Source organism: Periplaneta americana, chromosome 13, assembly GCF_040183065.1.
Source record: "Periplaneta americana isolate PAMFEO1 chromosome 13, P.americana_PAMFEO1_priV1, whole genome shotgun sequence".
In the NCBI taxonomy this organism is placed as follows: Eukaryota; Metazoa; Arthropoda; class Insecta; order Blattodea; family Blattidae; genus Periplaneta; species Periplaneta americana.
This window is the reverse complement of record NC_091129.1, coordinates 110,826,355-110,854,260: the sequence shown is the minus strand read 5'-3', so window position 1 is coordinate 110,854,260 and position 27,906 is coordinate 110,826,355. Positions and strand designations below refer to the sequence as shown.

Sequence of the window (27,906 nt, the reverse complement as noted above, 5' to 3'; positions counted from 1 at the left end):
TATATGTTTCATTCAAATAACTAATAGTTTACATTACATAAAAACAAAATTTGATTTCAGTTAAGCCAAGTGACTGAGGCCCGGCCTCACTTACCTCAGTCAATCAGCCGCCACTGCTCAGAATAGACTGGAAAGATAGTGATCGTGGTCTGTTTCATTGCTAGTGTGTCGAGACATTTTCAGTAGGCTCAGAATAGACTGGAAAGATAGTGATCGTGGTCTGTTTCATTGCTAGTGTTTCGAGACATTTTCAGTAGGCTCAGAATAGACTGGAAAGATAGTGATCGTGGTCTGTTTCATTGCTATTTTTTCGAGACATTTTCAGTAGGCTCAGAATAGACTGGAAAGATAGCGATCGTGGTCTGTTTCATTGCTAGTGTTTCGAGAAATGTTCAGTGTTTCGGGACATTTTCAGTAGGCTCAGAATAGACTGGAAAGATAGCGATCGTGGTCTGTTTCATTGCTATTGTTTCGAGACATTTTCAGTAGGCTCAGAAGAGACTGGAAAGATAACATCGTGATCCGTTTCTTCTATGTTGAACCTGTTCAGGTGTCTGTTCGTGAGATACGAATTTACAACGTCTTCATGATTTTCTATGCATCTGATTTTAATGTGGCAATATAAACTTAAGATTGTATCTTTTGAAACACCCAGTTCTTCTGAAAACCTACTAGTATACTTTTTCATGGATTTTCTTACAAAACTCTGCGTGTATTCTCTAAGTTGTGTAAGTTTGGACTAAGTTAGCCTAACATATCTCTACCGAATGAAAAGTCTAGTAGTGCAGCTCTCGATGTCAGTGAACCAGAACGACAAACATGTAGTAGGCCGGGTGGTAATCAAGCATGTGCTTCACTCATCTACGGCCTTAGAACAAGAATATAATAAACGAATAATTGTAAAAAAAACAATAATTCGTAATTATAAACTTCGTAACTTGGTATTGGTAATTGGGCGTCACGAAAAAGTACCAATCCCTCTTGCCGTCGAGAATAAGGATGGGTACACAAAGAGAACAAGGGAAACATAAGGAGAACAAGGGGAACACAATGAGAACACGGCAGACATAAGGGGAACACAAGAAGAACAAGATGAAAACAAGGATAATAGCCTACAAGGAGAAAAAAAGGATAACGGTGAGAACTAGGGGAAGACAAGGAGAACAAGGAAAAAACAGTGAAAATTAGCGGAATACAAGGATAATAGGGCTAAGGAGAATAATCTTACAGGGAGAACAAACGAAGACAAGAAGAATATGGGGAATACAAAGAACGGAAAGGCAAGGAGAATAAAGGAAATATAAGAAGAAGACAAGTAGAACAAAGGGAAAGATAAGAAGAAAAGAGGAAAGATAAGGAGAACAAGGGAAATACGAGGAAAACAAATTAAATAAAAGGATAAGAATGGGAAAACGGAGAACGAGGGGAATATATAAACTTGTTTGAATAGCCTATATTCAAATTAAACTGAAATAGTTTAGATGTAGTCTACCTGAAAGTCTTTTTACTTCAGTTGGTAGAACGCTGGCTTACGACAACCGCGGAACCGAGTTCAGATCTCGGCGGTGGTGAAGTTGTGAGGGTTTTTCTCGGGATTGTCGAGGTTATCTTGTTTTTCCTTAATGTTTCTATCAACACTCTTAATTTCCTTTTCCTTATCACCTCCAATCCGAAAAATTTGGCATCCCCTGTGTTTGCTTGACGTCAGAGCAGCCTTCCTCCGCAGTAAATATCCTCATGATTTGTCCAAGGGTTGTAGATAAGCCTAATAATGGTGATAAATTTTCGACAATTTTTATAGGCCTAATTCTTAATAAGAGATACCAAAGTCCTTCCTCCCCTTCCCCAGATTCCTGCTTGCCTAAAGGAGATATGACTATTCGTAATTAGGCCTACATAGGATAATCTATATAAATCTGTGAAGAACGGCATAGGCTTATCACTACTACAGAGATATGGTATGACTGAAAAGGAATGCGCAGTGTTGCTGATGGTGGGGCCGGCTTAGCCTGCAGCACAATCGACACGCAACTCATTCCATCACGGGTGCACAAAAGTCTTCTTTAAGCTGTAGTGCATAGGAATGCTCCGTATTCCGCCCGATAAGCACCTTTATAGGCGCTGCTTCTCAGAAATTGTGTGCACTTGAAATCCTGGAGTTCGAGGGGAATTCCTTCCATCGGACCGCCCAGCCCCCTGAATTCATCATTGATTACTGCATTGTCTGCCCAATAGATGTAGGCTACGTGCCAGACTACTAATTCCAGTTAACCAAGTGAATTACATGTAATCATCTTACGTGATAATGTGTATTTACATCATTATCTGACTCTAGAATACTTGGCAATTGTTACATAACCGATTACTATATTTGGTGTGGATTGCATCATCACCCAGCCAGAAACATGACTCACACATACTTTTAAATCGACAGCTTTTGAGCTTGTCACAAAGGCCAGACAATAGTGTTTGTTATGTAAACATATATTCATTGTGTAGTAGCCAGAAACCTGTTTAATCCCAAATCTCTCTCTATTTGAGCAGATCATCTCTGCCTACGTTATGTGGACCTACTTTTTTCCTTGATTGACTTTCAAAATTTTGTCTTTCAAAAACGTTTCAAAAAGTTCAGATGTTGAACTAAATATGGCAGCATTAAGATTATACTCCTGCATAAAGTAAAGGTTTTAATCATATTTTGCAAGGTAGGCCTACAAGATACAAATAGAAAAAAGTAAATAAATTATTCCCGAGCACGTCAATCGTAATAGCCTCATTATACGGTCTGTTTCAAATTCCAGGAGGCCTACCTAATACTTAATGCACTCTCCATCTTTCAAAAAGTTTTAACAGCATTGTACAAGTCTCTAGAACCTTTGCAACAATGCGAAAACCATTTTTTTGTTTTCTTGATTAGGGCGTCAGGGACCGATGCAACCTCGTGGGATCTGTACAAATATCTCTGGAAATGGAAGCTTAGGAACAGAAAATAGCCAGTCCTTTTCTGGACAGGGATTTTCACTAGCCTAAATAGGTTATGAGTAGAGACGAGAATTTCATGCACTATAAAATTCCAAAATATGCATGCATTTATGCACGATCAAACGAAAAATACATTAAAATATGCACTTTCATTTTTGTTCCAATTTCTTATTTCACTTCACTTTTGTTTTTTTTTTTTTTTGCTAACATCTAACAATATTTCTAAATTGGTTTCTGTGAGGTTCCTGTGCTTGTCAATCAATACGTTTTTATAGGCAGAGAATGACCTCTCTACTTGTAAGAAGTGGATGCAAACTTGAATGAACATATTTGTGACAGTGTCAGGTCAAATTCAAGTTTTCGCCACAAATAACCTTCTTCACTGAACAAAAGAATCCGCAGTCTGGTTTCGCGTTTATGACCTTCTCCAGTTTATTTTTAAGAAGTTTTGTAATGTTTTACAAAGAACAACTGTCATAGAAAATATTCGGAAACAGAATAGCAATGCTTAGCTACCTCTTTACAGCAAACAATCGCAGAATACGACATCCCAATATGATCTAATAAAATCCTTTCCTTTAATCCACTGTGCAAAGAGTACACTTTTGAAATCTTTAATTGGAGGCATATTAGAACCACATTAACGCACGCAAACAGAATAAACAAACACATTAATCACTTACGAGGTTCACACACTGCAAAGACAGTTTAGCAAATGATTTCAATTTTAGAAGACTCTAAATCGCTATTAGTACTGGAAAAGGGAGAGAGAGACGGTGTTTTCAACCTTCCTGAACCTTTTGGCCTAAATTGTCGGCAGTTTCCTTGAACCTCTATATTTCCTCTCTATTATTCTCAAAATATCCAACGTAATAAATCCATTTATGACATGCAGTCTCTAGAAGGTTATCAGTAAAATGTTGTAAAAGTGAACTTCAGTCTAGTGAAACAACTTATTGTGAAAATGAGATGTCCACTCAAAATCATTAAAACATGCATTTAAACTGAATATAATGTAATTATATTTATAGGCCTATATATATATAAGTTATATATGCAATATTACGCTAAAAATTACTTAAATATGCTTTATGCATGTTTTTATCCCCAAAAGGCCAAAACATACAAATATGCACGGAAAAAGTACACATATTTGGAACCGGAAAGTAATGAAATGGATACGTAACTTATTAAATTTGAGCTATGTCCCATGTTCCTATAAAAACATGCATTTACATGGAATTCTCGTCTCTAGATATGAGTGTTAAAACTCTGCAGTAATGGTAGTAGTAGGCTATTTTATTTGTTGTCGAAATTGTATTCAGGATAGTGATCTGAGCTATTGTGACGGCAAAGTGTGTTGTGACAGTGAAATTATAGGCCTAGTGTTATAGGGGCAATAAAACGTTTTTGAAGTTCCAGTGAAAAGTGTTATAGCGACACTGAAAGATGTCATATGTCGATCTTTGGACAAACCGCGAGGAACACCCACCACGGTGGCGCCGATTCGACGCCACACAAACACAAGTGGTGTCTTGTTTTTTTTTTTTTCGAAACGGAGGTGATAATAAAAGGGAATTGTGACTGTGGAAGATTATGCCGGAATGGAGGTGGAAAACTGAAGGGTGCAGAGAAACCCCCTCACACCCTTGACTTTGTTCTGCTATAGGCTAATAGAACTCCACCAAGGTCAAGATTTGAAGTAGGGTCCGCGGTCGTCTATTCTTTATAAATGGATAACTAGTCTAGATGCAATAGATCCTACTTTGTATTTTATCATTCTGTATTGTTTCATGAGAACAACACAAATATAAGTTACATATATGAGCAAATCTGGATAACTTTCGGTGCTGAACTCCGGACTCATTTCACCGGCATTATCACACCTTCATTTCATTCAGACGTTAAATAACTAAGATGTTGATAAAGCGTCGTAAAATAATCTTACTTACTTGGCTTTTAAGGAGCCCGCAGGTTCATTGCCGCCCTCAAATAAGCCCACCATCGGTCCCTATCCTGTGCAAGATTAATCCACTCACTATCATCATATCCCACCTCCCTCAAATCCATTATTATATTATTCTCCATTCTACGTCTCGCCTCCCTAAAGATCTTTTTCCCTCCGGTCTCCCAAATAACACTCTAAGTTATATGCATTTCTGGATTCGTCCATACGTGCTACATGCCCTGCCCATCTCAAACGTCTAGATTTAATGTTCCTAATTAGGCCTATGTCAGGTGAAGAATACAATGCATGCAGCTCTCCGTTGTGTAACTTTCTCCATTCTCCTGTAACTTCATCCCTCTTAGCCCCATGTATTTTCCTAAGAACCTTATTCTCAAACACCCTTAATCTCTGTTCCTCGCTCAAAGTGAGAGTCCAAGTTACACAATCATACAGAGCAACCGGTAGGCCTAATGTAACAGTTTTATAAATTATAACTTTCAGATTTTTCGACAGCAGACTAGATGACAAAAGTTTCTCAACCGAATAGGCTAGTAACAGGCATTTCCTATATTTATTCTGCATTTAATGTCCTCCCGAGTGTCATTTATATTTGTTACTGTTGCTCCAAGGTATTTGAATTTTTCCACCTCTTCGAAGGATAAATCTCCAATTTTTATTAGACTAATATTTAATATTTGAGAAGAAAAATTCGCTCCAGCACCGGGGATCGAACCCGGGTCCTTGGTTCTACGTACCAAGCACTCTGACCATTGAGCTACGCCGAATTCAATCCACAGCGCCGGATCGAACACTCCTCCTTCAATGATTCCCTTTATGGCCTGACTCGAAGTTAGGCATATACTGTATGTTGACGTATAAGTTATGTCCAATGTCAACTGCCAATGTCCAATGTTCTTGATCAGAGAAAACATTCTTGGCAAATGCTTTCGCTTCCATTTCGTACAATATTCTGGTCACGAGGCATAAGTTAAATATATGCTTTGTCCTTTCGGGATTTACTTCCAAACCTATCGCTTTACTTGCTTCAAGTAAAATTTCCGTGTTTTCCCTAATCGTTTGTGGATTTTCTCCTCGTAAAATAACCTACTTAAAAAAACAACACAAATAAAATTCTTTAAAGTAGTCTAATGGCTATCCCCTTTTATTGTATAGGCCTATGAATCAGAATGATCATAATCATGGACAACAAGGAAAAATGATTTTAAATAAATAGAACTGTCAGAAATGAAATTCCTTATATCTGTAAAGGTTTGTGCAGACCACGTAGGCTAAACGTCAATAGGCCTAGATTTAACTTAGGCTATGTGCAACACAAGAACTAGGAGTAGACTAGGCCTACAATCAAATAGCAAAAGTGAAGTTAAAATGGCAAGTCATCCCCATTACAGGCCAGGGAGGCCCACAGGGTGGCGGGAAGTTAAGGCTTCCACCTAGGCCTATACAGACAATCGGCACTAATGACAGTAGGAATGTTAGTCCTACATGCCCGCAAGGAAATATCTCCGATAGGCCTACTCATTTTTGTTACAGGCTGAGTAAACCCTGGGTCATACTGCGGCCGGAGGGATTAGATAAATAATGAAAATCCATAGGTAATCCCATCGGGAATTGAATCCGCGCCCTTTAGACTTGTAGCGTTGTTCCTTAACCGTAACGCTACCGTGCATGGTCCCAAAAAGAATAGATCTACCCAGAAAAGCTGTAGACCTGATGTAGGATAGGATAGACCATCAGAAAAAAGTATTGGAAGCCGAGAAGAAGAAAAAGAAGAAGAAGAAGAACAACAACAACAACATCAGTGGCTATAATCCTATGTTGACGCAATCCTTAAGCATGATAAGGGTGCAAGTTACATCGTTCCATCTATTATGACTTGCGTTATATGATACAGTCATTAAGGACCTCCATTTAACAAAGTCATTATCGTGAACCACTTCATCTGTTTTTGAGTAGCCAATCTGCTGCTGTAACCTCATGTAATTAAGTGGTTTTTCCAAAGCACTGAAATTTTTGCACAGTCATTGTGTTACCTACATCAGAAAAGCTAATCTCTATTAGGCTATAATAACAGCAGAGATTAAATAAGCGTAATAGCTTCGTGAAGTAGACTGGAAGTCGACGTCTAAAGTGACAAGTGGCTGCATAGCGACCTCCCTCCCTTAGCTACACATAATTAAAGCCTTGCAGCCAGAGCCGCTTTTTGTTATCAACGATGAAAATAGAAAGTTATTTACGGATAAGCGAGATGTACACGTTTTAAATGAATTTTAAGTGATCTGTTGTCATATTTTTAAATGTGACTTTCACAAATTTCAACTACTTTAGTGTTTTGTTATCGTTTACGCGAAAGACGCAACAAAAAATTTTAAATAACAGGCATTCATAGGCCTAATATCTATTTAAAATTATCAGGTTGGCAACAAGTATAACTAATTTCTTCTCATCATTTCCATCGGAACACAGCTAGCACACTTCGACCCAATGCTGCAAACTAAGGAACTTTCATGAGGACACAAGCTCTATCATAAGAGTTAAACCTCCCTGCTATTTAACGTGTTAGGCAATCCGAAGTCTGAAAAACTGGAAGGGGAAATTGTGGTTGTGCAGTCTTTTCCATAACAAAATCTAAAATCAGTTTTGTAATAGCCTACACTCAGGGTGAAAAAATTGCTCATTTGGTTAGGCGCAAAAACATGTCACAATTTCAGGTAGCTAAATTGCGCAATCGCAATCTGGCCCTCGTGGAATGAAACAGTAAAATATGTCTCCTACGTGAAACTCATTTCCTTCTTGTTATTTTTTCTGATTCCTTTGTTTCCAAATTATCTTAGTTCGATAATAGTGCATCTAATCCGCGATGGCCAGGTAAGTTGATGATAAATAAATATAAATGTAAAAAATCGATATAGCGCATAGAATCGAGTTATTCGATTATGTTTTCATGGCACGAAACTCTCTTTCATGCCCGAACATTGGAGGTCAAACATAAAAACGACAGTTAATCTGTAGGCCTACTTATTGCGTCTGACGCTACTACTTACGTAAGCACTTTCTAGCTCAAGTTTACTTAGTGACTTTCATGTGTTTATGCAGCTACTAAATTTGGTTTTAAATTTATATTTATACATGCGCGTGCATGAGCTAATGTTCAACCGTATTTAACTTGTGACTTGTGTAATTAACTTACACTTTTGCTTTGGAGTAGCTATAAGTCCTCCGTAATCCAACTTCATTGTAATAGACTCCCGTGCAAGCTGAATGTCTTCATGCCGTCATTATACGAGTACAAGTTATAAAAAGTAGTTGTAGAGAGTTACAACGTCTTGAGTGAAAGACCAGTAGCCCTGTAACACTATTAGTCCCGAGTTCAAACTTGTACTACACGCCTTCACCTCAGCTTTGTTGACAATTAATAACTAACTAGTTGCTTTGACGCGCAGTAGACTAGCTACGTGTACCTGCTACCCAATCCCAGATTGATGACGCGATTATGAGTATTGGCTCTTGTAAAAGTAAGATGTGCGAGAACCTTACTGAAATTAATGAAGTCTGTATACAGCAGGCCTTTATGTAGCTTATCCCTAATCCTGATTTATGTCATTATAGCACGTTATACTTGTCTTTCCAGTATTTTATATTTAAGCTCTGAGTTCTTCTTCATGACTAAGTTATACCAGCAGCGTTTCTACGATTTGCATTATGAAAAAAATACTGGTATGCCTAGTAGCTGTAAAGCTAACGGGGTAGAGAGGAAAGAAAAGACAGGAGGTGATACAGAAATGTAAACAGACGTTGACACGTTAAACTGAATTAAAATATAAATCAGGAAAAATATATTAGGGCTACTCCTGGTTGGTTAATTATTTTTAAATCGGTTATTGAAATAGACATAACTCTTTATCAATTTTAAATTATTTTTAGTCGGCGGAATAGGTAATAATGGTAGAAATGTATCTTCTGTCGACGAGACTGGATGGTTGTCCGTTGTCTTGTGCATGTAAAATAATCACGACAAAAAACCATCAATGTAAGAAATTAATTATAGTAAATGTTATTCTTATTTTCATTTTAACCGGTACAAAATAAGTAGGATACATTTATCTGAAGTGTATACGGTTTGTTAGGCCTACTGCCTGGAGCCGGCCAATCATTACATAAAGCCACATAACTGGATGGTTTTGGTGAACCGCGTTAACTTGAGTTAACCTATTAGGTTACTTAATTCCGTTTTCACTGAAATGATAAGATAGCCCTACTGTCTTAACTGAATCATTATGTTTGTGTATTAGAGCACACCTAGGCGTAGCCAACCTACGAAGAATATAAATTTACAGCCTATCTAATGATTGTCGCATTATAGGGTGAATTATTTTGGGATTTATTGATTGGTTAACTGCTTGATTGGTCGATTGATTAATTGGTTGGTTGATTTATTTATTTATTTATTTATTTATTTATTTATTTATTTATTTATTTATTTATTTATTTATTTACTTACTTACTTACTTATCCTACTTACCGATTGATTGATTGATTGATTGATTGATTGATTGATTGATTGATTGATTGATTGATTGATTGATTGATTGATTGATTGATTGATTGTCAAGATAAGTAGACAAGATGGATAACTAGAGAACGTAGATTGACGACAGATAAAGATATACAGAAAATATAGGCCTAGCTTAGTAAGAAAGATGGACGACAGGGAAAATAAAACATGCAAGGTAAGATAATAGGAAAAACAGAATAGACATATTATAGGCCTAGATCTGCATAGAAGAATTGAAGATATAAGGTAAGGTGGCTGGAAAGATATAGGGTAAACCTACCCTATTTCGTGATATTAAGGGTTAGAACATCATTTGGGATTATTTATTTTGGAGCAAATAACTTGCTTTTTTTTTCTATACATATGGCATGCTTTATTAAATTAAATATTCACACAAAACACTATGAAAATACAACAAAACTTGTTTTATTCTTGTTTATTCAAAACATAGCATATGTACCTAACTCCGTGATAGGCTACCTAATTCTGTGAGTCAGTGTACTCAATTTCGTGATAACGGCAGTTCTCAGTTTCAATATGCATTTTAATCACTTTCACTGTCATTTTCTTCCTGGCGTGCACATATATTACACATGAATACTATAGGTGGATTTTCGGAGTCAATTGACTGGCAACTTTCATGGTACCAACATAAACAAAAACAACATTGGATCCATGGACTTTTGTTTTTTCCTTTGTTGTAACTTTCATTACACGTAGGACAGAACCATTCATCCTCGTCATTGTTTTTATTTCTTCGTTTTGTTTTGGCATTTCCGCTGGCGCTGGTGCTGGTACTGGCACTGGTGTTGGAACATTCAGGTAATACACTGCTTGTACTGGGACCACAACAGGCTCTTCTCCAGTGGGCATTCCGTTTTTAGGAAGATGAACACTTGCTGCTGGATTGCGCCTCTTCCTGACGGGTTTTGACACAGATGTCATTGTAAACTGTGGCACATGTAATATATCATCGACATTATTCGTTGCACTAGGTGTGTCATCAGCTGGCTGATCAACGTTTTCTGTAGAATTGCCGACCATTGAAGTGTTTGTTGTCAATGCCTCATCAGGAATTGCCAACCGGTTTAGAGGGAAGATACCAGCTTTGGAAAATCCAGAAATGAGGTTCTGTCTGCTGAATGCTTCCAAAAAGGCAGGATTGAACATCCCATGGAAGTCGAACCTTCCGGGCCTTCTTAATGGATTGCCTTCTTGGAACTGTCGCAGGTACTTTTGCCAAGACAGTTTCAAAGGTCGATAAACTGCTATATCCAGTGGTTGAAGCAAGTGGCTGGTGTGGCTAGGGAATGTAACAATGATGATGTCATTTGCTGATGCCATTGCGATGACTTCTTGACTTATGTGACTGGCATGGGAGTCCATTAACAGAATTACAGGCCTAGCTGACGAAATTCCCTGGATAAATTTTTGAAACCAAATTAGAAAGAGTTCTGAATTTATCCAGCCACTTTGAGACACTGCAACAGTCACATGAGGAAGTGCACCAACTTTTAACCCCTCAATCATTCGAACACCTTTAAAAATTAAGAGAGTTGGGCCAAATTCACCGGCTGCATTGATGCATGGAAGAACAGTGTGAGTCTCGGCTTTGTCGGCTATTACCCGGTTGTAGACGTACCTCTTCCCAATTCTTGTGACAACTCTGCCAGATTTCACCACATAACTGAGACCTGTCTCGTCGCAATTCCAAATTTGTTTGGGTTTAATCCCATTCGGAAATTTCTCAGAAACTTTCGACAATTTTTCATAGAAATCAGTCAATAATTCCTTATTAGAATTGTTCGCCCGATACTGGGATAGATTTTCGGGTGTTCTCAGGCACAAATTATACCTCCGACGAAAATCACGCCACCACTTCCAACTGGCACATTTTTTCTCGTCGCTGAACGGAAATGGTTTGTTGCTTGATGCACATTCTTTCTCAGCAAGAGAGTAAGCAATGTGCCTGATCCGATTGACCGTTAACCCAAATCCAAGTTCCTGCATGTTGATAATAAATTTCACTAATGCAACTTCAGCAGTTGAACACAAAGCAAACGGTCTTCCCACTTTTTTTATTTCTACTGCACCACTCTCACCTTCACAGCGGCTTACATAGTCCTTGAGGGTGCTCCAGGGGATTGAATAATTTTTCGCGCTCTTATATATGGACCAATGTTCATCTAAAACCTTTTTCACAGCAAGTTGGAGCACTTCTTTTGAATAGTTTTCCCGATTTCTCGTGGATTTCTCTTTCTTTCTACCTGCCTGCTTGCTATGGTTTGGCGCCATCGTTCTGTAATCAACACAAATTCATAAGAAATGAATCCATTTTTATAAGCTTCTGTTTCAGTAGTTAAACTCAGAAACAACAAACAAATATCAACAACGTATAAAATACAGTTTTAACTTATGAATTGACGCAAAGGTTATTAATTTTGTTAACAGATTATGTATATTTACTTACTTTTCTTACTGTCTGACGTTACAGCAGTCAGTTCAAACTCAGGTCTAATGATATACTGGCTACACTGCAAACCACTTGCCAGCGACCTTCGAAACTTCGCCAGACTTTGGACAATGCTCTGCCATCTATGACCACATGTTCAAACTAAGTGTAGAGAATCTATCTTGTTCCGTGACAAATGAAATGTTTGGTATCACGGAATTAGGTATATCACGAGGTAAGGTAGGTTTACCCTACACACACAGATAGACAGAAGAGTAGCCTTATGTAAAAGGTCATAGATCCTTCAAGACAGATAAACAAATCATGTAGCCTAAATAGGAAGATATGAGACAAACAGAAAATAAGGGTAGATAGAAAGGGAGGCATACGGACAATACATGTAGATATTCAATGTAATTAGATAGAAAGATAATAGGCCTATAGCTAGGCAAAATTTTCAAGAACGTAGTCAAATACACAGAAGCAAGATGTAAAAGAGACAAATAAGGCAGACATACAATAGCTAGGCCTATTAGACAGGAAGACAGACATAGACAACAAGATGGAGGAAACAAACAATATAGACCTAGCTTCAGAGATAGGCTATAGAAAGGAGAAAAACTGAGGAACTATTTCCGATGGACTCTACAGTGTAGGCCTATGTGATGAAAAGGAAAACTTGCGAAATATGAAGTCGAAGTTTTAAATGATAAATTAAAGTATAATAGGCTTACTAGTTTGCTTACTATAATAGCTTACCTATTCATTGTCTCGTAACCACGCATTATTTGTCACGACTAGCACGATCTATTCTATAATAGGCTATCATTGTTAAATCTAAAAGTATAAATGTTTAATTGAAAATCGATTATTGTAATCTACGACCTCGTATAAAGTATATTAGTCTTAATTTTCTGAAACAAACACGTTTTTTATATTGCTTATTGACATCACAAATTTGTAGTAAGCTTATCAGTTGTTGTAGGCAACATAAGAGTGCTTACTGAATATTTAGAATATTTATTTCATTGATAAATTTGTTTATGCTCGACCATGCCGAAATGTAGTAATTATACACCTGGTAGCAGTCCTTTAATGCATGTCATTAAAGTACACCTATTCATTAAAGTTCAGGTTTTCGATTATTCTCAGATATGCAATCGAAAGACTAGGGAAACGTGACGGAGGCTGGAAATCCAATACTGTCGCAGAAGTTTATGTTCTGTCACTATAATAATTAGCGTTAATTGCAAATAATATTCAAATAAATTCAATTTGTCATCTCGTTTTTCAATGTCGAATTCAATTTCAAGGTTATATCAAGATTAATTTTTATCTTACTCTCTAGATTATATCAAGGTCGTCGACATTCGTTTCCGGAAAAAATCAATACTTTCGCGTCTGCGCACATCTCACAATTTATGAGGTAGGCTATTGCACTCACTCACATAACAATAACATGAATACTTATGAATAATTTCAAGTTAGAAACATGGTCGAGCATAAAAAGTCGTATGAAACTTGCCTATAATGGTAATTAAGACGCTCGTATGAAAATTATGAAACTCGCTTTCATAAATATCCTCGCGTCTTAATTAGGCTACTACCATTATAGGCTCGTTGCATAATGTACTATAATATGACTACTTCCAATATCAGCTTGGTTATTTGAAAATTAGGCCTTTGTCATTTCTGTAAATACGATTTTCAATCAAAAGTTTCAGACTCCCCCAACTTAAAAGAACAGAAAATTGTAGCCCTAAGTAATTATGAATTCATTTTATATTGATTTCAGATGATGTCCAAAGAAAGTGAATTTGGTGAAAGTAGCGCGAATGGTGAGTATATTTGAATTATATTTATTTTCATAATTTTCCATAAAAGACCCTTTATCAAAGACAAGAATCCTTGCGTTAAAACAAGTGGACTTAGTCTACAAACAACTATCTTGGAGAAGTTTGACATGTAGGCATAGGCCTACTAACTTACAACTTCTAGTTTGTAAGCTTCTGTCATTCCTCACGATCTTTTATTATTCTTTACCATCGGCTGCCGAAGTTCGCCCACTCATCCTGTTCTCTTTTGTCTTCCCACATTCCTTTCGCCCATTTTCGAATCCTATGCACTTAGTCGTTTCTGATTCACCCGAATAACATGTTTCATTTCAGATTTCTGACCAAGACAGAAGCTTCTCCTTATTCTGTTCCTGATTTTCCCATTCCAAAATCGTCTCTTGATTTCATGTCGGAGTATTCTTAGCATACATCGTTATCTCTCTGTTAAGAACGTACTTGTGTTTTTTTTTTAAGAGAACGGGGAGAGTGCATCTGTCAATGACTTCGCTAATTTGCAAACTAAATACTGTAGCCTATGTCCGTCATGATACAGAAATGAGATTCTTAAGATGTGTAGTTGGTTGTATTCAAAGTGATCATTTTTAGAAATGAAACTAGGCTCTATTTTACAAAGATCCACAAATAACAAAGTGTTTACCAATGTATTGTCTCTAATTTTTATTCTTTTTTTTAAGTTGGTCCCATTTTGTTAATTTTTTAAAATAAAGAACCAGTAGGCTAATATTGTACCAAAATGATTACAAGCCTACTTATTTCTTGTTCTTTATTTCTAGATGAACTGACTCGTAGAAACTGAATAGGCTGTAGGCAGTGGTAGGTATTTATGGAGATTAATTTTATCAGTTGTGTTTTTTAATATTGGTTTCGGCGGAGATTGCTGGAGATTGATTTGTACTCTTGGCGGAGATTAATGGAAATTTTGGAAAATACAACTATTTTGGAATTGGAGTACTAACTCAGTATGAATATTTCTTTCCAAATAATTAACATTAAAGGTTCGTTGGATTCTGGTAAAGGTGCGGTATGGCCAATAGACAATATTTGTTGGATTGAAACTGTACTTAACACACATTCATAAAAAAAACTTGCAGCCCTCAAATTAACACTTTCAAATTATTAGTGAAATGTTGAATTCTCCGTCTTTTGAGTTCACTAACGTAATCAGAACACCTAGAGTACCATGTATTGTAGACTACTTGGATATGTAACAAATTCAACTGAAAAAAAAATCCGAAAAAAAAATCAGAATATGTAGGCCTAATTCGCTATAAAACGACGCAATAGTAATAATTCGCGAATGTGTTCATATTTCGCTATTAGAACTCTATATCGCGATTTGTTGCGATTGTTTTATCCGCACATTATTAATCAGAATCACTTAATTCGTAAAGATTAGCAAAAATCTGTTGTATTTCTATTATGTCGTGATTTTCGCGATCTCCATAAATACCCGGCCCTGGCTCTAAGCTAAACAAAATCCGACGAAAATCATTGGATATAGTCTAAATTAGGCGTTCTCAACCTGGTGCTCGCGAGCATCATGATGCTCTTTAATGACATTTGGTGCTCTTGTTATTCGAGTAAAAAGTGCTCGCGAGCACGAATGCTCTTGAGGTCCTTTTTTCATTTCAAACTTTGTTGTACGAACAAAATTTTAATAATATAATAGTTTAGTATTTAAATTTTCCTTGATGTAGGCCTACAAGCCGAAATAAATAGTGTTCCTATCCATCCATTATAATAAGTTGAAAACCTGATAGGTCTTCTCGTATTTCATGGAGTATAATCCCTTTCAATTCACTGTGGACTTAAACAGAGAAATCAATGGTATTCAAAAGAATAATGTGGCTGCACATGAGTACTTTGAATTTATATAACTTAGTTCCAGTCCTTTTCAGCTCTGAAATATTTGTTTAAAAAGGAGAAATTATGGTCTCTGGCGACAGAAGATATAACGCTCCTAATACTGCGGAATGTTTCTTTCAAATACCTATGCGAGGAAAAAAACTTTCTCACTTACGAAATACCTCAAGAAATTTATTTTATTTAACTTATATAGGCCTATTAATCTATTCCATTTCATGGTACTCGCTCACTTAATATTGCATGTGGACGGTGGTCACAATCTTAAAAAGGTTGAGAATCCCTCGTCTAAATCTTCAAATAGACAGACAGATGGCCTATCGAAAACAATTTTCCGATATCAGGAGGTGCTATAAACATTTATTTCCGTTTACACTTTCGAATAAGTTACCTTTTTTTCTGAAACACAATATTTCTTTATAGGCTCACTTAGTGTAATGATAAAGCAAGAAGTCAATATTCTGAGGTCACGGAATGTAGACGACATTAAGTGTCATTGAATATTAAAGTCACAGAATATAGGGTACTCTAATCTCCAAATATTTTAGGCCTACTTTAGACTATATCTTTTCCTCAGCATTCTTTTTTCTTGCTTTGGACAACCCTGTTCCTGACAGTCACAACTCCATAGCATGAACTCAGCTTACGTAGTCTATAAATTATGCAATGACTTGCCTCATGCCCTCCATAACAACTCTAGAGGACAGAGAAGAGTGGGGTTCTGCCAGGTGACTGGGAACATAGAAATCCACGCAGTCTGCTAAGTGCTTAATATCACGTTAACCCCTGTGAAGGGATCACAAATGATAGGATGCGGGGTGTAGCCTCCAAACATTTAGATGGAAGCTGCGAGAAGGCCCTTGTCTTTTCCTTGAACTGTCCATCACGTAGTGGGGTTCCTTCTACCTACAGAATTAACTGACTGTTGTCGAAATACGGAAAACTAAATTAAACTCAGGGAACACGAATTAACTCAGCACATCTCTGAGACAGCACTCACTAGCTGCGAAGTCGCGTGCTGACTTAGTGTCAGGGATGTCCGTATTTCGATACCCGAGGAATGTAATTGAATGAGTTATTATGAAAAGTGCATATGTTCATATTTTTCACAAAATGAATTAAGTTAGCCTATTCATGTTTTTTATATTATGCGTCCTATCTATTTCGTTACAAGAAATGTCTTTCAGTCTTGCATGATAAACTCACTACCAAGAAACTGTGTTTGGTATGAAATGGTAATGAATTCTCGACTTGTACGTTTAATAGGCCTACTTTCCTCAACCGTGAAAATAGTTGAACGAATTTGCCCATTAGACATCAAATTTGAAAGACTGAAGCAGATTTCTTTTTTATTTTCTGAGTAGGTCTACTCATGTTGATATAATTTATTTAAAATCTTGTTATAAATCTACACATGTGCGTTGTAATAGACTATAGGCCTACTTCCTATTGAAGAATCTTGTAAATCCTATAGAGTAGGTTGAGACTTATCGGCATTTAATAATGTTTATAATATTTCTAGATTTGTTTCGAAAAGTTCATGAGTTCATAACATATTATAATTTACTCAAAGAACATAATACGTAAACATATTTGGAAGTTCGAACATGTAGGCTTAGATGCATTTATTTTAGGCCATATAGGTATCGATAGCTTAGAGCATAAATATCGTATATCCACTTACTCTAATTTTCGGGGAACCTAGAAAGAAGTGTTTTCTGTTACATATGCCTAGATCTTATATAAGTTAAATAATATAGCAAAATAATAGGTTATAGTCATGATCGACAGACAGAGAAATAAGGAATAGAGCCTACATAATTGACTCAACGGTACGCTTTGAAAGAGGAGGCACTCGAATAGGCTACATGATGTAAATCTGGAGAAAAAAATCATTATGACTCTTGTTGTGCATACTTTTGACACAAATACAACATCGAAAACTGGGAAACGATTGGATTGCTTTTTGATGCAAGAGGAACAATTACAAGATTTTCAGTCGATCTTTTCAACCGTTTCGGCCCAAACAGTTACCATCTCGAGAACATTGGGCTACAAATTTTAAGAGACTTCTTAGCTATAGTAAACAATCACTTTTAGGCCTATTATTAAAAATTAAAAAGGAATAATTTCTTGAAAGTGATTGCTACCCACTCAAAATTACATAAACAGAACAAAAAGTTGTTATATTAATACATTTAAATTATTAGTATAAATAAATTAAAATATTATCTTTGTTTGGATTGATCAGTAGGCTGTAGCCTATCTCCATAGTAGGCCTAACCCTTATAGGCTAACTTTTTGTTCTCTCTCTCTAATAATGTCCCATACAGTACAACACAATTCTTGTGGAGAATGAAAATTTAGTCTCATAGGCGTACTAATAGTAGACTAAGTTTATATCATCATATCTCAATTTTGATTACCAATGGATACAGACCTACCTATAGAATAGGCCTGCAATATCTATGTTCTAAGTCATCAAGAGGCTTATATGAATTTAAATTAACAGGTTTAAATACTGTAGGCTATAGATTAGAGATTTAAGCGAAAAACAGACTAGGCCTACTGCAGTTTTATCAGAACTATATTTTATAGACTCATGTCTTTTTCATAATAACATTTAATTATAGCTAATCTACGCAGCCTCTTGGGTTTCTATACCAGTGAACAATGAAACAATTTTGAATTCATATGTTCCCACTCTTTTACACCAGAGGCCTACATAATCTTGGTAAGTTCTTAACACTTATCACCATAACTTAATTGTGAACGAGGTGATGGACCTGACTTTGAATGTTGTCTTTGTAAACATGAGAATATTTTACAAGCAATATATTTTCAATAAGAAAATTACTAGAGAGACATATTATTTTTCATGCAGAATAGATCTACGTCTTTGTCCGCACTGTGCCGACGGATCGGGTGTGACGAAATGAGATGAGTTTTGAAACGCTTGTAGCTCGGCGTGCAGGCTAATAATCCGAGGGTAACGGCAGTGGTATCACGCTGTAGGGCGAGGACGTACGCGTGCTATGATGGGTAACTTAGGCATATTGGGAATGCAGCCGAACGCGAGGTAAAAATTACCACTTTTCGAGGCATTCCGGCATTCGTAACCCAGTAATCTGAGGAGTTACAGGCATGTTTGACCACTTAAAACGGTTCGTTATGGACTGATCTACAAAATAAAAATGCAAAATAGTGAACGAGCAAAAGTAAAATAGTGAAAATTTGCAAACAAGGACCAAACTTTGGACTTGATTTCAAAATGTCGAAACAGTTATAAAAAAAAAAAAAACTTAAAATATTCTGTAAGACTCGAATGCAGGGAGAAAGAAGAAAACATCTCGATCAGTTAAGTTGAAGAATCATGTTCAAAACATGACTTTAAAATAGGGCATTATCTTATTCAATAAAAGATTCAATTGTTATTTAAGTCAAACCCTTAATTTTTGCAGAAATAAATGGCATTTTTAAGTAACTTACATCATTGACTTATTTGCAAGCATCCATAGATATGACGTGTATTTTACGTTGCGGACGTACCTCCGGTAGACTCTCCCAATTTCATTTGATAACTAGGTAATTATTGGTGCTTTTATTTTGTATGGAACCTTAGGCTTACTTCGATTAAAAGCCAGAATTTGTCAGATTGCTACATAGTAGGCCTACATTGCAGCACAAAGTAAGTGTGTGCTTTAATAGTCTATAGTGTCTACATAGTGTAGGCAGGCTCATGTTTTTACACGAATTTCCAAGGAACGTGTCTCAACGCCTATCTGCATATATACGACTTTCCCCCTGTGGTGTAACCGAAGTTCATTACCAGGCACGGGTCGAGGCGGGGTCCGGAAGAAGCTGTTTGCTTTCTCTTTGTCTGTCACGCCGGAAACGACCAACGGACGAATGAGCTTGTTTGCTGTCAACATTGCGTAAAGCGTCTTCTCTTTGTCCCCCCTCCACTTTCCTCTGGGATTAGCGTGGCAACTTGCTTGCTTATCATACCAATGCACGGGGTTCGAACCCTCAGCCGTAACCCGAGAGGACCTGGTGGCAGCTGCTACTGGGGGCGTTTCTGCCAGATGCTACTCTATTGAGTTACACTGCAATATCCCACCTCGCTGGAGATTTTCCAGTGCTGAAATCTTCCTATTAAAACGTAACTCAATCTGCTGATATCTAGACCTCGGGCCCTGGGGAGAATGTGTAGATTAACGAAGCAAATAAATAAGTTACATTAACAAGTAGCAGTACGAGCTTCGTCGATTCACGGAAAGCATTTGACATTGTCGTTACCGCTTAACAACGCCGACAGAGGTATGTCATGTCTTATGTAACATGAAGACCGGAATTAACACAGTGCTTTGAAACATTACTTTACGTAATGATATAATACAGTATTCATAGAAAGGAATAGATAAGACGGTAGATGTTAAATAATTATATAAGCTATGCCACAAAATGCTACTACGCATGATAATGGCTTCATCTAGTTTTAAAATTATTATTTACATTGACAATGTTTTTGTCCTTTTACGACATAAATGTAGTGGGGTAGGCTAGGCCTATATCATATCTGGACAATGGCAATGACTTTGTCATTTGGTGTCACAGATATGTTTGGACAAAGATAATAAATCGTTGTGTCTTTCAGCTTCAAAAATATGTCTGGATGGAAAAAATTGGTCTAGGCCTACATCGTTTAGCGTCAAAATACATTTGGACAGAGACAATGACTAAGTTTTTTATCGTCACAAATAAGTCAGACAAAGTATTGTTATATCGTTCAGCGTTAAAAATATATCTGGAACATAACAATGCCTTCATCGTTTAGTGTCACAGATAGGCCTACGTCTGAACAAAGACGACTTAATTATAGATCGTACAGCGTCAAAAGAATCTGGATGGAGACAATGTGTAGGCCTATGTCTATATTATTTAGAGTCAAAAATACATCTGGGCAAAGACAATGACTGTGTTGTTTATCGTCACAAATAGGGCTACGTCTAGACATAGGCTATTGTTTCGTCGACCAGCGTCAAACAAGATACGTTAAAAATAACTTACATCTGGATAAAGACAATCACCATGTTTATCGTTACAAATACGTCTAGAAGAAGACTATTGTTATCTCGTTCAGAGTCAAAAATAGGCCTTATGTCTGGACGAAGACAATGACCGATGTTGTTTAGTATAAAAGTAAGTTATATCTTAAAAAAGACAATGGACATATCGTTTAAAGTGAAAAATACATCTGGACAAAAACAATGCCGCGTCATTCAGAGTCAAAAATATATGCCTACCTAGTCTATATAGGCAGAAAGAATGGCTGGGCTATTTATCATCACATAGGCCTATACGTTCGGACAAGAACAGTGAACGTAATCAATCGCTTAGCGATACAAATAATCTGCTGATCGAACTAGGTGACCGTGTTCGTTACTCGAGAATTGGCTCTTAGGAGATTGAGTTACTCTTCAAAATACGCAGACGCCATGATATACAGACGTCATGAAATAAATCAGTATGTGTAGACCTAACACAAGACATTTAATAACTTATTCGAAGCAAATATTTATCTCACGATTTAATGGCAATAACATGTCATGTGTTCATTACATAATATTAAGATGTGGTGATTCAGAGTACCCTATCTCAGTGTTCACCGTTTCATGACAAGGCAAATTAATTTTACCCTCTCTATGGTAAGGCGCAGTACACTAATTTATCTTTGCTTCTTCAAGACTAGGCCTAGGCCTATAGCCAATAAAGTTTGATGATAACAAAATAAATAATTTAAGCATTGCTACCTCACCGCGCGATGCAACGATTAACTCGCTTTCTGTACTCTAAAGATTCAAGTACCGATTTCAACCATTTGAATACCGAAAAGTAGGCCTAATTCCACTGCTATCAGTCGTTACACACATAAAGAAATTAAACAATAATTTATGTTTTGATATTAGGGACACAAAGAAATTTTAGTCTGCATCAAAAATCATATTCGTCATGATTAAACTGTCATCTAGAGACATCATGCAATTCTGGTAACTATAATGTCATATGTTAGTCTGGGAATGAGATAACTTAAGTTATAAGCCTAATTTTTTTTGGAAAATTGAAAAATTACATTAGTTTTTCAAATTTTCAAAATGAAAATAAAAAATGCCTCATCTCCAGCGTAACATATTAAAATAATTCTGTGTAGGCACTATCAAAATTAAATGCTATCTGTAGACTATGTAAAAAGAAAACCATTCAAATCCTTCCACTTGTTCATGAGAAAGATCCAATGTCTTCAGTTTTTACAGGATTTTTTCTAAAGCATTTAATTAAAATTATTACACGTTCGCTAAAATATTAAAATTCACTGGTTTATGTTCATCAGGGTTCCCTTAATCTGTCTTAAAAATTACAAATATATAGCTTTAAAAGTTGATGAGATACAGAGCTAAATGTGGGCTGCTGTATTAAATGGTAATTAGATTTAGGGCCTACACTACTTTGTTACCTTAAATCGCTATTTAACGACTTATTAGCCCATCAAGTGTGCGTTACCTTTCGTCGGCGAAATTAGTGAAAATAAATTATGTCTGACAGAATGAGTCCGAGGATTCTCCATAGGATTACTTGACATTCGCCTTACAGTTAGGGAAAAATCTCGAAAAAAAATCGACTAGGTAATTAGTCCAACTGGAATTGAACCCAGACCCGAGAGTAGCCTCGGATCGCGAGTCTACTCGCTACCGTCTCATCTGTGGCTCAGTTTTTATTGCATAGGAACTTTACTTCCCATAGCCTATAGCCTATCGACTGACATCTTACTCGCGGAAAAATTTTAAACTTAAGCTTACATTCACTAACCAATGGTTACCTTATTGTACACGCAGACATCTGTCTGATCTCATAAAGCTTTCAATTGAGTGCCGTATTATTACGTTATTAAGTGACAATAATTGTTTCACTATTAAATGGCATAACAATTGCAATTTCTAACTCAGAATGTAATTCGATTGTTAGTTACTCTAAAATTGGCCATGTACGTTGATTTTAAAGACTAAAAGGAAAGTTCTAGAATCGCTGTCTGACAACGCTATGTCGTGAAAATTTCTTCTTTATAAAGTAAAATGATCATTTTTAATGATGAAAATTAATTCAGTACTTGTTTACTATGATGAAAGAACTATTTAAACTTGCTGATAATGCTAGAAAGTGCGATTCAACGTCACCCATGGAGTAATTACGACTAAGTTACATTAATTATTTTCATCATTTCAGAAACAAAAGAAATTGCCGTTACTAACAATGTCTATTGCTTCGTGACAATTATTTTTCAATAAAGTAATACGACATTGTTTGGGGATTACGATCAGAAAGCTATTTTTTGGTCATGCACGACTTTAGTCAAGCATTTCATTTTGTATAGCAACTCCATTCTTGGACTACTGCTTAATATAGACACAAAGAAAATGAACTCTCGCCGTTTTATGGCAGCGTAAAGTAATTCACATTTACTTCTTTATGGCTGCATAAAGTAAATCAACCTGTTTGACGACGAAACAAAAACTCATTCAACCCTGACTCTGTTGATGCTACAAGAACGGCGGAAAGTAATTCTGTTCAGAGAAATATTCCAATTTTATTTGTTGTTTTAACTTACAATTCACGTTGTTGCTCTAAACAAGCCGCTAGAGTCAAACTTTATCGCTGTATGATGACACACAGGGAAGTTTAGTCCATCCTGACGATAACTCTAAGTAAATCATCCCTTGATTTCCCTTAAATATCTTAGGTAAATGGAACTGTTTTTATGGTAAAAAAACTGGAAAGTTGTTATGAAAAATTTTCTTGGGTTTTCAATCGTATGTTTAAATTTATTTACAGGGTTCAGCATCACGATCGTACTGTCTAAAGCTCAGAAGAGTTACCTACTTTGTTGGATCAAGTTATTAGGACTAGCTAAGTGTAACGGATAAGAATAGGCGGCTCTTTCAGGATTTGGTTGATAGAATTATGATAATGGAACACGTTTGAAAATTCCATGTTCTCCTTCACAACTTGTAAAAACCTGAAATTTCGTACGAAAAGCACTTTAAGCTTATATTTTAATCATGTTACAGAGCGCTCAATTCTTTTGTTTCAATTAGAATAATGAATTGCTTTACACATAAGAACTTAAAGCAATTCAAGAAACTTCAACTCTTAAGTATCTATTTTACATAAAATAATGGCATATCTATACAGGCTATTAAGAAAAAAGGGTATAATACTTTGAGAAGAGATAGTATTCATAAAAAGAAAAAATAAAGTGTGGGCATAATAAACATGCGGGCTAAAATTAATAGACAATCTATAAAGAAACGAGGACTGTGACATTGGTATTGTAACAATAGCATATTATCTTTTAATATGTGTTCTCTGTTCATTTATTTTCAGATATAGGCCTAGGCCTATGACACTTCTGCCTGTTTACTTTTATGTTTACTGCATTGCAATAAGAAAGAGCTTACATTAAGAAGATAATGCTGAAGTTACAATACCAATTTCAAAGTAGGCCTATAATTAGGCCTATAGTTTTTCAATGATAGAGCTTTCTAACTTTAGAACCATGTTTCTTAGACCTCTTTTTCTTATTTTTATGAATACTACCACCTCTCAAAATATTAGATCATTTTCCCTAACAGCTTGTAGGCTTAAAAGGTAACTTCGTGGTTCTTAATGCCGAGAAAAACTAAATTAACCCTTCTTTTCTGAACGTAGCCTATTTCTATGTAAGCCTAAGGTAGATCTTGTAACATAAAGCAATTGTTACACAACGTAGAACTGCAAGCATTGTATTCTTTACCTGACATAATTAGGACTAGGCTTATTAAATGCAAACGTTTGAGGTGGGCAGGGCCTGTATGGGCGAATCCAGAAGTGCATAGCCTATAGAGTGTTAGTTGGGAGACCGGAGGGAAAAAGATCTTTGGAGAAGCCGAGACGTAGATGGGAGGATAATATTAAAATGGATTTGAGGCAGGTGGGATATGATACTAGAGACTGGATTAATCTTGCTCAGGATAGGGAACAATGGCGGGCTTATGTGAGGGCGGTAATGAACCTCCGGGTTCTTTAAAAGCCATTTGTAACTATATATATAATTAATATAAAATAATTATTAATCTCTTAAACAAAAGAAGTCCAGAAACTATGGTTATTTGACATAGACACAAAAAACGTAAGGATTTAGCTATTCATGAGAACACAAATCCAAAACTCTAACAACTTTATGACAACACATAACTTAAGTTAATTCATTCTTTTTTTTTTTTTTTTTTTTTTTTGTGAATATAAGAACTGAATTAATTATACAAATATACGGAAGCAATTAATTCAACTCTTACTTTATTACAATGCCTTAAAATATTGTACAAAGAAATTCAACTCTTATTGTCTTAAGACATCGTCAAATAATTATTTTGTTTCTTTGTGACATTGTGGCGAGTTAGAAATATTTGGTGACAAATGAATGTAATGTAACCCTTGGTTTCTGTTCATTCCTTGAAGTATGGCAAAAACAAAATAATTAGATTATAAGTAGATTCTGAAGTTTGTGTCAGCGTTACAAGTAATTCATAAGTTACCGATCTTCGTGATTATTTAGAGTACCGTAAGTGAATAATATTTTATAAACGTACAGACTAATTCAACCTTGACTCTCTGATTATGCAGCAGTGTACTACACAAAGAAACTCAGCAATTGTATTTTCATAATAATTTGATAACAGTGTTGTAAGACTTGCACTTTACTTCTTATGATTGGGCTACTTAGAGTGAATGCAAAGCTTTATCTGATCACACTACAAAATATGGCACAAAGAAATCCACATCTTACATTAATGTGACAGTCAAAATAAATATAGACTTCAACTTACTTGTTTTTGATTATTACACAGACCTAATAAATGATTATTGCCAACAAAAGACTGATTCATTCAACCTTGGCTCTTCGATCACGCTACAGAATACGATACGTAGAAACTGTACGCTTGATCTGTTATGACAGGTTAAGGCAACACGCCCTTCACTACTTTATTGTTATATGACATAAGTGGACTTTGTATTTAAACGATTCAGATTAATTGAATCTTGAGTGTCTAGCCAGTCCACAAAGTATCATTATGACAGATGAAAATAATAATAATTCTTACGCCTCTATAACAGTTTTGAAATAAGCTCTAATGCCTAACGATACATGCTATACAATCTTGACTGCTTTTGCTACAACGTAGCTACAACAAAGACGCGTAACCTATAAAGTTCGTGACAGCTTAAAGAAAACCAAGCTACTTATATTTACTACCGGTACTAAGTTATTATTATTGTACTATTATAACAACTTAAAATACAGAACTCCTGACTTATGAGTGTTTCAAGTAGCCTAAGTTGGCCATGTTTTCTAGCGATACACTGACTACCTGGTAATGCTATAGACTGCGGCACAAAGAAACACAACCCTTAAAAGTTTATGACAACTTAAGTAATAAACTTCGTACTTCTTAATGATCTTATAGATCAGACAAAAGTGTTGCTAAGAAAACAGACTGAACTAATCTTGACTATCTAACCATGTTGACGAGAAGGACATAGAAAACTCTTTACTGTTATTATTTCATTATTATAACAGTTCAAAATAGGCTACAATACCCTTTACTTTTGTAAGACTATTTTAAGTAGGTAAATAAATCGTATTTTCTAGTGATACAGAGAAATTCTATCTTGGCTAATTATGTAGTAATGTTGCAGAGTACGACACAAAGAAACCTTTTGTCATTTTAGTATTATGACTACTTAGAGAACAACACTTCGAATTTTGCGTGACTGAAGTAAGTAGCGTCACAGACAAACTGTATATTTACAATAAACTATGCTACAAAATGCGACACAAAGAAACTCACCCCTTGAAGTTTGTGACAGCTAAAAGTAATGCATTCCGTTGTTCTTTATGATTATATAGAGCAGATAAACAGTGTTGCTAAGAAAACAAACTGATTCAACTTTGGCTGTCTGATCATGCGACAGAGTGCGACACAAAGTAATTCGACAAATCTCGTAATTTAGGCACAAAGCAAGCAACTACCCTTCGATGCTGACACAAATAGTGAGTCCTTACCGTGTCGAGGAGCGGCAGTAAGCAATTCAACCCTTGCTGTGGTGGCGCGCACCTACCTGCGGAGCTCTGGGAGGACGTGTAGCTCAGTAAGCTTGTAGTATGAGAAGTGCAGGCGGCTTCTGTCGGTGCGGGCCGGGCCAGCCATCCCGAGCGTGGGAAATGCACAGTAGCCGGCCCTGGGAGCGGCCAGGCCGAGGCCCCGCCCCTATGCCGCTTAATGATTGGCCGATTGAATAATCGTGCCTGCTCGCCCAGCAAAGAGTAAAATAAGAAGACAATTATAATTGGTTGCTATGGTAACTCCACCTCGGCCGGGTAACAATGCAGCCGCCTCCCCCACACGGAGCGGGCGATATGGGAAAATGCAGCCCGGGGCAAGCTTCCCATGAAAGGATAGCTTGCTGGTTGGCTGGCCATCGTCATGAGAACCGCGGCGCGGCTCGGCTCGGCGCGGCCGTGGCTCCCGGCGAAACGTGAGCTCTCTGACAGCCGCAATTAACACCGCGACGTCGAACCCGGGCCCTATCAAAATGCTCAGGCTCCTTGTGTAGCATGTGCTCCTCCCTCTCGGTTCACACGGAACAACTGTCACAATTATGTCTTTGTATGGACTGGCTGCGATTTCGCGTGAGAGCGCGGCCGACTTGGTGGTAGCAGCATTCCCAAACCTCACGAGGAATTTAACAATCCCGCCGGAGATCCTCAGGCAACCGCAGAGGACCCAAATGCTCAACGTTTCTAGATTCCTTAATAAAATCTCCATATAAACCAAAATATTTCCTTGTCGACAAATGATGCCAATTAACGCAAATAACATGACATGACATGATATGACATGACGTGATGAAATGCCATAGGCGGAGGAAAAATAATTCAGTCTACTTATTTGAAAGAAACTGAACCACGTGAACAACATCATCTTTAGAGCATAAACCCCATGGGATACCTTATACATCACATTCTCTTTTGTACCATATTTAATAAGTTATTCTACCGGTAAGCCAAAGTAGGCTACAATAATAATAATAATAATAATAATAATAATAATAATAATAATAATAATAATAATAATAA

General features: G+C 36.5%; 1 protein-coding gene across 3 annotated transcripts in view; it reads right to left on the bottom strand.

The window, feature by feature from the left end:
* LOC138712262 (protein drumstick-like) overlaps positions 1-27,049 on the bottom strand; it is a 56,383-nt gene extending 29,334 nt beyond the window's left edge. The window contains exon 1 of one of the 3 annotated variants that reach the window (XR_011335684.1): positions 26,889-27,048. The gene's annotated coding sequence lies outside the window, so the exon portion shown is untranslated. Of the gene's footprint in view, positions 1-26,832 lie in introns of all 3 variants that reach the window. The other 2 variants (XM_069843839.1, XM_069843840.1) reach the window with 2 other exon arrangements.
* Positions 27,050-27,906: the final 857 nt, after the last annotated feature.